This window comes from Macaca fascicularis, chromosome 11, assembly GCF_037993035.2.
Source record: "Macaca fascicularis isolate 582-1 chromosome 11, T2T-MFA8v1.1".
NCBI classification, from domain to species: domain Eukaryota; kingdom Metazoa; phylum Chordata; class Mammalia; order Primates; family Cercopithecidae; genus Macaca; species Macaca fascicularis.
In genome coordinates, this window is record NC_088385.1 from 110493612 (window position 1) to 110505524 (window position 11913).

Below are 11913 nucleotides of genomic sequence, written 5' to 3' on the forward strand. Positions count from 1 at the left end.
AGCAAGTCTCAATACATTCAAAAAATTCAAAATTATATCGAATATCTTATCAAACCACAGCAGAATAAAATTAGAAATTGATACCAACAGAAAATCTCCAAACCGCACAAGTACATGGAAACTAGAAATTTGTTCCTGAATGACTTCTGGGTAAACAATATTATCAAGGCAAAATTTAAAAAATATTTTTGAAATAAATGAAAATAGAGTCACAACACAAAAACCTCTGGGATAGAGCAAAAGCAGTGTTAAGAGGAAAGTTTATAGCATTAAATGCCTACATCAAAAAGATAGAAAGATCTCAAATTAACAACCTAATATTGCACCTAAAGGAACTAGAGGAACAAGAACAAACCAAACCCAAAGCTAGCAGAAGAAAAGAAATGAACAAACGCCAAAGCAGAATTAAATAAAATTAAGATGAAAAAAATCATACAAAGGATCAACAAAATGAAAAGTTGGTTCTTTGAAAGGATTAACAAAATTGATAGAACACTGTCTAGATTAACCAAAAAAAAAAAAGGAGAGAGAGAGAGAGATGATTTTAAAAAACACAATCATAGATGATAAAGTTGACATTACAACTGATAACACAGAAATGCAAAATATCATTAAACACTACTATGAACATCTCTAAGCACACAAAGTAGAAAAAACTAGAGAAACTGGATAATTTCTGGAAACATGCAACCTCCCAAAATTGAACCAGGAAAAATGGAAATCCTGAACAGACCAATAATGAGTAATGAAATTGCATCAGTAATTTTAAAATCTACCGATAAAAAAAATGAGGACCAGACAAATTCACAACTGAATTTTATCAGACATACTAAGCACTGATACCAATCTTACTGAAACTATTCCAAAAAATCAAGGAAGAAGAATTCCTCCCAAACTCACTCTACAAAATCCATATCATCCTGATACCAATATCTGGCAAGGACACAACTGAAAAAGAAAACTACAGGCAAATATCCCTGATAAACATAGATCCAGAGATCTTAACAAAATATTAGCAAACTGAATCCAATAGCACATCAAAAAGATAATCTATTACAATCAAATAGATTTTATTCCAGGGATGCAAGGATGATTTAACATACACAAATCAATAAATGTGACTTACTACATAAACAGAATTTAAAACAAAAACCATATGATTATCTTAATAAATGAAGAAAAAAGCATTTGATAAAATTCAACATCCATTCATGATGAAAACCCTCAAAAAACTAGGCATTGAAGGGATATACCTCAAAATAATAAGAGCCATATATAACAAACCCACAGCAAACATCATACTGAATGGGTAAAAGCTGGAAGCATTCCCTGTAAGAACTGGAACAAGACAAGAATGTCCACTCTCTCCACTCCTCTTCAACACACTACTGGAAGTCTCAGCCAGAACAATCAGGCAGAAGAAAGAAATAAAATGCATCCAAATTGGAAAAGAGGAAGTAAAATTATCTATGTTCACTGATGACATGATCTTACACCTAGAAAAGCCACAAGTGTCCTCCAAAATACTCCTAGACTTGATAAACAAGTTCAGTGAAGTTTCAGTATATAAAATGAACATACAAAAATCAGTTGCATTTCTATATACCAGCAACATTCAGGAAGAGAACCAAAGCAAGAACTCAATCCTATTTATAACAGCCACATACAAAAAATACCTAGGAATATATTTAAACAAAGAAGTAAAAGACTTCTACAAGGAGAATGACAAAACACTGATGAAAGAAATTGTAGATGACACAAACAAAAAAAATCCCATTCTTATGTATTGGAAGAGTCAATATCATTAAAAATAACCATACTGCCTAAAGCAATATACCGAATCAATGCAATTCCTATCAAATTACCAACATTATTTTTCACAAAATTAGAAAAAAACAGTTCTATGACTCATATGAACCAAAAAACAGCCCAAATAGCCAGTACAATCCTAAGCAAAAGAACAAAGCTAGCATCATGTTACCAGACTTCAAACTATACTACAAGGCTATAGTAACCAAAACAGCATGGTACTGGTGCAAAAATAGACCAATGGAACAGAATAGAGAACCTAGAAATAAAACCACATACCTACAACCAACTAATTTTCAACAAAGTCGGCAAAAATAAACAATGTGGAAAGGACACCACCCTATTCAATAAACAATGCTGGGAAAACTGGCTAGCCATTTGCAAAAGAGTGAAACTAGATTCCTATCTCTCACCACATACAAAAATTAACTCAATATGGATTAAGGAATTAATATAATACCTGAAACTATAAAAACCCTAGAAGAAAACCTAGGAAAAACTCTTCTGGACGTTGGTCAGCATTTAAAATGTAAGTGCAGCTGCTTTACAGAGGAATGCTGCCTCTAGGATGCAGAGCCTGGCCTTTATCAGGCTGAGCTGGGGTGGCTCTGGGCAGAGGGCAAAAGCTGCTGCTCCACCCCTGAATGCAGCCCTCTGGCCAAATAATTTATGACTAAGATGTCAAAAGCACATACAACAAAACAAAAATAGATGAATGGGACCTAAATGAGCTTCAGCACAGCTGAAGAAATAATCAACAGAGTAAACAGACAATCTACAGAATGGGAGACAATATTTGCAAACTATATATCCAACAAAGGACTAATATTCTGAATTTATAAAGGACTCAAACAAATCAACAAGAAAAAAAAACAACCTCATTAAACAGTAGGCAAAGGACATGAACAGACACTTCTCTAAAAAAGACATGCAAGAGGCCTTGTTGGCATGAAAAAATGTTCAACATCACTAATCATAAGAAATGCTAGTTAAAACCACAATTAGATGCCATATCACACTAATCAGAATGACTATTAATAAAAGTCAAAAAATAACAGTTGTTAGAATGCAGAGAAAAGGGAATGCTTATACACTATTGGTGGGAATGTAAATTAGTACAAACCCTGTGGAAAACAGTATAGAGATTTCCCAAAGAACTAAAAATAAAACTACGATTTGACCAAGCAATCCCACTACCGGGTATCTACCAAAAGGAAAAGAAATTGTTATATCAAAAAGGTATCTGTACTTCTATGTGTATCATAATATTATTCATAATAGCAGTCATGGAATCAATCTAAGTGTCCATCAATGGATAAAGAAAATGTGGTGTATATACCATAGAATACTACGCAACCATGAAAAGGAATGAAATCATGTCCTTTGCAGCAACATAGATAGAGCTGGAGGCTATTATCCTAAGTGAAATAACTAAGAAACACAAAATCAAATACCACATGTTCTCACTTATAAGTGGAAGCTAAACATTGGGTGTCCATAAACATAAAGATGAAAATAATAGAAACTGGGGACACCAAAAGGGAGGAGGGAGGAAGGAAGAGAAGGACTGAAAAATTACTTATTGGGTACAATGTTGACTGTTTGGGTGAAGGATTCACCAGAAGCTCAAATTTCACCATTACACAACATATCCATGTAACAAACTTGCACATGTACCCCTTGAATCTAAAATAAAATAGTTTTTTTAAAGCAGCTTAAGCACAAAATTTAGAACCAGGAGGAAAATTTAAGTCATCTCTATCAGCCTCCTTGTTTAACAGATAAAGGCGCTGGGATCCAAGTAACTGAAAAGACCAATTCAAGGTTGTATCGTTTTTGGGGACAGAATTGAGTCTAAAACTCAGGTTTTCTAAAACCTAATCATTATAAAGTCCACTATTGCACTGATAATGTTTGCTATAGCATGTAGAAGAAAGTCATTTGGGGCCAACTTATGTTTGCAGCACTTTAAATTGAGATGAGAGAAGAAGTCCCCTGTCATTTCATGTAGCACTAAATACATGCTCCTCCAGAAAGACAACGCATTCACAAAACGATTTGCTTATTCAAGGCCAGGGATTTCCTCAAAACATGCGTATGACGCACTACCACCCTCATTTGCAAAATCCAGGAGAATTCATACTCAACATCCATGTTGAGGAGGGCGCACTCACGCCTCCCAAGGCAGCCTGCCCTGCTTCTGTTCAAATAGAGCTTCCTTTTGTTGACAGCAATTGCACCAGCTGAGCGACTCTTTTGAGCCACACAACAAAAAGACACGAAAAGAGGCAGCTTTCAAGATATAATCTATGGGTAAGACCACCCCTTCCCAGGCAAGCGGGGAGGCTGTCAGCTGTCGGCCGGCCGCAGGACTGCATTCCAGGGTGGAGCAGCAGCCTGTGCCCTCTGCACAGAGCCACCCCACCCCAGCCTGATAAAGGCTACAGGCGGCATTCCTCCGCAAGGCAGCTGCACTTAGGTTTTAAGGCGTCCCATTGTACTGTTGATTTAATGAGGCCTCTCAGGCACTGTGTTTGTAAATGACAGTCATCATAATGCCAAAGCCCCAGAGACACAAACATCTTGTGTTCTGCCCTCTGAGAAGCTTGAACTATCAAAGGAAATTTGTTTTAATTTAAAAATAAAATATAATCATAGTAATACCCACATTACACTCTCGTGGATTTTATTAATTCTCCTCTATTCCAAACAAGTCATTATGGCAAATAAGAGTATAGACTTTGGATACAGAAAGAAGTCCTGACTTCACACCTGCTAGTTGGGACAAGTTATTAAGCCACTTTGAGCCTCTATTTTCTAAGTCATAAAAAGGATATTAAAATCATACCTTCCTCGAAGTGCTACTAGAAGGCTGTGTAAGATAATAAATGGACAACACTCAACATGGCTCCTGGTAAATACATGTGATACTGAAAAACAATAGCCCAAAACTATTTTATGTATCACTATTACCTAAACTTCCTCTTTGCCTTTCTGTACTAAGTCAAAGAAAATAAGTTGCTATTTGGAAAGTGTGATTAGAGCAGTGATTGGCACACGATAAATGATATATAATTGTCAGCTATTATTATTATTATTATTATTATTATTGAACAAGAAACAAACTACAGAGCCTTTGGAATCAGAACTGAATTGATTTGACCCATGTGATTAACTAATGGAATTCTCTGTTCCGAAATTTTGAGAGGAAAAGGAAGATGAAACCTTACAAGGAATGGAGGTGGAGTATGGTTAGGAATGGAGGTGGAGTATGGTGGAGTATGGAGTAAGCTAGACCAAAGATAGACAAACTAGCACCCAGAGGGCAAATCCTGCCCACTCCCTATTTTTGTAAATAAAGTTTTATTGAAGCTGTTTTTGCATTACAGTTACAGAGTTGAGTCGTTGCAAAGAAAGACTTATGATGACATACAAGGCCTGAAATATTTACTCTCTTGCTGTTTACAGAGAAAACTTCTTGAGCCCTAGGCCAGGAAGAAGGAAACAGGCCTAAAACAACATCTGGCACATAGTAGGTCATCAGTTTCCATTTGTTTTTAAAAATTAACAAATTGGATAAATGACTAGGCAGGAAACAGCTGATTTATCATTGGTCCTGACCTACCCAGGTCTTCATGAAGTCACGACCACTTCATACTGATGTGTCAGCTCTATTATTGTCCTAGGGAATTCTTTGAGCCATTGTTGGGAATGAATAGGGCATAAATATCACTTGTAAATCAGATGCAATGGTACTGAGTTCCTGATAGTCGGCTCCAAGTGCTGCATGCTCTGCCTGATTCAAGCAGAAGGAGAGAGGAAGCTAGTAATTGCAGAAAATACACTGAACTTTATATCGAGATAATATGAAGAGTAGAGAGCAAAGGGACAGACCACAGTATAAAGACTCTAAAATAGTACATTTGTCTCTAGTTGTAGCAAAGGAAATGGATACATCTGATCCCAATCCTGCTTAACTCTACAGAGTATAATTTTAAAAAACAGACCTCTACATTCAGAGAGGTCAATCAATGAGCAAAGAACAAAAACAAGAAAAAGGCTGGAGTTCACATTTGGTTAGGGTTTGGGTTGGACTACATTATTAGAACATAATTGTCTGCTAAAACTTCTGCCAAAGTTCCTAGTTCAAATGTGAATGCCTGGCCATCCCGCTTTGATCTCTGTATCCACCCGCAGAGCTTAACACATTGCCCAGTACACAGGGGGCCTTGAGCAAGACCAGATGAATGAGCAACTGGAATAAGTCCTCAAAGACCTCAAAGAAGTGGTAGACCAGCTGTCCCAGATGACTACTGGGCAGTCAAGTCAATGCCTGATGATGTCTTTGCTTAAGTCTGGAGTTAGACTCCTTGTTTCATGACTTGCCCTAATAATTTGTCATTGGCTTCCTAGCAACTCTCTCACCTTCTTGTATTAGTAACTTAAATTTTGTCTGAGAATCAGCTCCTTTGCCATTCTCAGCTGTATGGTTTGACTAATTCCTCCTTTCCAGTCCCAGAGACGGATCCCAATTGGTTTTCATATATCCCATCCCTCTAGTCACATCGGTAATCTATTTTATAAGAAAAACACCATCATTTTCACGGCTTTATGATCATAAGGGTTTATTTCTTGTTCATATGAATGGATCCTAATTGAATGACCCTGTTCCATGCAGTGATGCTGGGACCCAGGCTCCTTCTATGAGGTTGATCCACCCATCTTAAACATGTGGTTGTGGTTCAGCCCTGGGGGTCATCTTCACTCCAGTCAGCCAGAAAGGAAAGAAAGCATCAGGATCATGTCACTTCTGCCCACATTTATTAGCCAGAATTCTGTCACATGGCCAAATCTAACTGCAAGGGAGGTTGGGAAATGTGGTCTAGCTTCTGCAGAAGGAAGGATAACCTGATTTGGTAAACAGTGAGTTAGTCTGTGCCACAGATGGGCATTAAACTTAATCAGAGCCAATAATGCACGAAGATAGGTTTGCTGGGGATTCTGGGGAAAATAATCATTGCATGGAAATACGTTTACTAGGGGTTATTTTCCCCAGAATTGCAAACTCTCTTTTCCCATTCACTGGGTGAAGGGAGGAAGTGTCCCTTAAATCCTGAGGGCTGTTGAGTAGCCTGAGCATAGAGCCAACCTGGAAGAAGCAGAGCTGAGACACAGATACTGAGGACATCATTCAAAGCCTGAGTCAAGCCGTGCCTGAAGCCAGACCTATCTCTGAAATTTTCATTTGTGTGAATCCATAAATTCCCTTTTGGTTTATGCCAGTGACTTGGGTATTCTCTCTCTTGCTACTAAAATTGTCTGAGTTGGGGGCCGGGCGCGGTGGCTCAAGCCTGTAATCCCAGCACTTTGGGAGGCCGAGACGGGCAGATCACAAGGTCAGGAGATCAAGACCAGCCTGGCTAACATGGTGAAACCCCGTCTCCACTAAAAAAATACAAAAAACTAGCCAGGCGAGGTGGCGGGCGCCTGTAGTCTCAGCTACTCGGGAGGCTGAGGCAGGAGAATGGCGTAGACCCAGGAGGCGGAGTTTGCAGTGAGCTGAGATCCGGTCACTGCACTCCAGCCTGGGCGACAGAGCGAGACTCTGTCTCAAAAAAAAAAAACAACAACAACAAAAAAAAACAAATTGTCTGAGTTATATCATTATTGTCAGCCATCAGTGAATTCTATCCTCCTCTCCTCCCAATTCTGTTGATGGTAAAGTGGCAGCAGAAGGAAAGATTAAGAGTTCAGAATCTGCAGCCAAAGAACCTAGATTTGAACCCCAAACTACCGCTCTTGTCCTTAGGCATATCATATCTTTGTGCCTCCATTTGTCCATAGATAAATGAGGAATAATAATAGTACCTACCTCATAGGATTGTTGAAGATTGATGAGGCAATTTATGCAAGTGCTGAGAATATGCATGACACTTAATACAACTATAGAAATATTTACGGTTATTACTATGCAGATGAACCAGAGCCGTGTTGCTTCCTTTGCCCTGACTTCAGCCAAAGAAGGCATCTCCCTTTTCAGCTCCATGATGTTACCCCTCCACCTCTCTCCTCCTTCTCTTGCCTCTCAAACCCTCTTTTCCTCCATGCTTGCTCTTCCTCCTATCTTACTGGCATGGACTGTAGGGGAAAAATTATTATGTCACTACCCAAAACAAGTTGATTGGCTCACCCTAGATGAAATGAACTTTCTGGACCCTAGAGATGCCATGTATTAGCAACCAGAGAGACAAACACAAGCATAGACAATCAAAGACCGAAAACTGCATTTCCCATGTATAACCGAAAACTCTCTCGGAAGGTGACAGGAGGGCACCCAAGTGCAAAGTTCAGAATGCCCTCTTCATGCTACTAAAATGTAACTGGCATGAACTACTTCACAAACCAGAGGCAATTCTTTATTATCTTAAATCACCTCCCTAGGCCCCATGAACCTTATTTGACAAGAACTTCAGTATCTCTTTCTAGACAAGTACACCCCACCCCACCTTTGGAGAGCTGACAAACCCCAAGGGATTGTATAGTCCGAAAGGGGTTTCAATACAGCTCCCCTGCTCAGGCTGGGAGAAAAACAGAGTGAAGTGCTGTCATTGCCCCTTGCCACCACACGGGGTCACTGTTAAGGACAGATGCTGCCATCGTGCCCGCTGGTCCCCGCTCAGCACTGGAGGTTTCCTGGTTCTCTGAGGGAAGCCCGCCCTCGTGCCAAGTGTAACTAAGGGCGCCTGCTTTTCGGATGGGCTCTTTCAGTTCACACGCAGCGCCGCCTTCCAGAACGTCAGCCAACCCCAGGCTCACCAAATCAGGATTCATGCTTTCAACTAACTCTGCAGGAACAGAATCACCGTCCACCTTTTCCCTGACAACTTTACCATTTTAAAAAGCAGTCGCATTCTGGCCCCCTTCCCTCCTGAGGGTGAAGTGCCCTTCGATGGGCCATTGCCCTCTGTGGTTCCAGGAGGCACCTCTCCCGCTACAGAGAAAGGAAAACGACACATTTAAAATCAGGCAGCTGGTCCCACCACATGGTAGTCACTCTCCTGCTAACTCCTGGGCAGAAAGAGAAGTGAGAGAGGACAGGGAATGAGGCATCTGCAGCGCGACTTCCGCACCCCCAGCCCCACCCATGGTTTTTGTCTGTGGGCTCTCACTTCAAGAAATTGTTCAATTTGGGAGGCCAAGGCAGGCGGATCACGAGGTCAGGATATAGAGACCATCCTGGCTAACACAATGAAACTCCGTCTCTACTAAAGATATAAAAAATTAGCGGGGCGTGGTGACACACGCCTGTACTCCCAGCTAGTCCGGAGGCTGAGAATCGCTTGAACCCGGGAGGTGGAGGTTGCAGTGAGCCGAGATCGTGCCACTGCACTCCAGCCTGGGCGACAGAGCGAGACGGTCCCCCACCCCCGTCCTCGAAAGAAAAAAAAATTGTTGTGCCTGCCGATAGAATCCCTTGGTTTAATTTTACTAAAACTACAAGACAAGGAAGAAAATATGCTTTTATGTTTATTTTTCCTGAAGTCTATTGACCCTCCTTTTTGGACTGCATAATCCCCTGGGGTGTGTGGACTATTAGGGGTGGCTCCTACGCCTTTAAGAGCAAAATCAGCCATTATTCAAAGACACTTAATCTTTTTTTAACTTTTGTTTTCCACCTAATCTGTTTCCCAAAGCATGAAGTAAGTGCTTTTTCCCATTATATTTTTTTCAATAACCTCTATGCATACAAAATTTAGGTAATCATTAAAATATGCAAGGTATTATAGTAAATGCTTGAAATCAGTGGTTTGTTTTTGGTTTTGGTTTTTTGAGACAGTCTTGCTCTGTCGTCCAGGCTGGAGTGCAGTAGCATCATCTCGGCTCACTGCAACCTCCACCTCCCAGATTCAAGCAATTCTTCTGCCTCAGCCTCCCAAGTGGCTGGACTAGAGGCATGTACCACCACACCTGTCTAGTTTTTTAGTAGATACAGGGGCTCATCATGTTGGCCAGGCTGGTCTTAAACTCCTGACCTCAGGTGATCCACCCACCTCGGCCTCCCAAAGCACTGGGATTACAAGCATGAGCCCCTGCACCTGGCCCTTGAAGTCGGTGTATTCTTTAAGAGTAGGATTGATTCATCAGATTTTTGCTTTTTCAACTACCAGAGAGGGTTTTTTTTCTTGTTTTTCCTTCCCACAATTTCTACTGTTCTGTCTTCCTCCCTCAATTTTTTACTCTTTTTACCTTCTTGATCCTTCAATTTTTTTGCTACTGTGATTGTTAGCCATATTAAACTGAAATGTTTTAATCAATGCATTTATTTAATAAAATGTAATATTCTCCGTTCTTTAAGAAATTTCTTTAGTGGAACTTTTTTCTACAGTAGACACACAAAAAAATAGCAAAGTAATAAAATGTATGAGCTAAAACCATAAAATTTAGGAAAAACATAGCAGGGTCTTGTGACATTAGATTTGGCAATGATTTCTTGAATACAATGCCAAAAGCAGAGGCAACAAAAGTAAAAATAAATTGTACTTCATCAAAATTAAATACTTTTGTGCAACACGGAACACTGTCAACAGAGTGAAAAAGCAACCCACAAAATGGGAGAAAATATTTGTAAATCATATGCCTGATGAGGGATTAATTCACAGAATATGTAAAGAATCCCCATAACAAAAAGCAACCAGATTAAAATATGGGCAAAGGATTTTATTAGACATTTTGCTGAAGAAGATATACAATAAGCACATAAAAAGATATTCAGCATCGTTGATCATTAGGGAAATGCAAATCAAAACCACAGTGAAATACCACTTCACATCCATTAGGATGGTTAATTTCAAAATAACAAAGGTTGGCAAGGATGTGGAGAAATTGGAACCCTTGTGCACTGTTGGTGAGAATGTAAAATGGTGCAACCACTATGGAAAACAGTACAGTGGTTCCTCAAAAATCGAAACATAGCATTACCGTGTGGATCCAGCAATTCCATGTCCAGGTATATACCCAAAATCATTGAAAACAGGAATGCAATGAGATATTTGTACACCAGTGTTCCTAGCATTATTCACAAAACTAAAAAGACATTCTACTAGCTGAAATAAAAGAACACAAAATAACATATATCATATGATTCCACTTACATGCAGTACCTCAAATTCAGAGACACAGAAAGTGGAATAATGGTTGCCAGCATCTAGGGGAAAGGAGAAGAAGGACTTACTGTTTAATGAGTACAGAATTTCAGTTTGGAAAAGTGAAAAATATCTGGAGATGGATGGTAGCAATGGTTGCACAACAATGTGAATGTTTTTAATGCCATCGAACTATACACTTACAAATAGTTAAAATGGTAAAATTTGTGTTGTCTATACTTTACCACAATAGAGATAGAAAAGAAAATGAATTGCTTTCTGACTTATGTATCCTTAAATTATATTTTTCTTAGGTTAATCGTCCTCGAAGAGAGAGAGAAACAAAAGAAAAATGAAAAAAGGAAAGAAATTTTCTCCACAAAACTCAGAAAAGCTACAATCTTAAGAAGTCAAAACTATAATGGGCTTGAGTTGAAGACTCCAGGGATCTTTACAGTTATGTGACCTGTCCAAGGTTACACAGCTCACTAATGAGAGAGCCAAAACTAAAACTCAGGAGAATGTATGACTTATTTGTGATTTTTTCACACCTCAGAGTAAGAAGTTGGGAAAGATCCCTTCCAAATGATTTTTTAGGTCTTGCCTGGCAGTCTATGACAACTCCGTATCTCCTCTGTCTCCAGCAAAATGTCCCTGGGCAAGGAGTCCTGAAAAACTAAATGCCACCCAAACCATTTGAAGGCTCCAACTCTCGAGGACTGACCCTAGCGAGGGGACTCCAGTAGGGATCATGGGGAATGAAAATGTTACAGTGAGAAGATGGGTAGAGTTGGGGTATAAGTCATTGATTTGTGGGATCACAATGTTTGTGATATACTTGAAATTACTTAGGATAGACAATATGGCATATATTTATGTGTGTATGTATGTGTGTGTAAGTTTTCACCTTTATCATAGGGACCTGGTTAAAATTTCTCTCTCTTCCATCTGGAATACACAC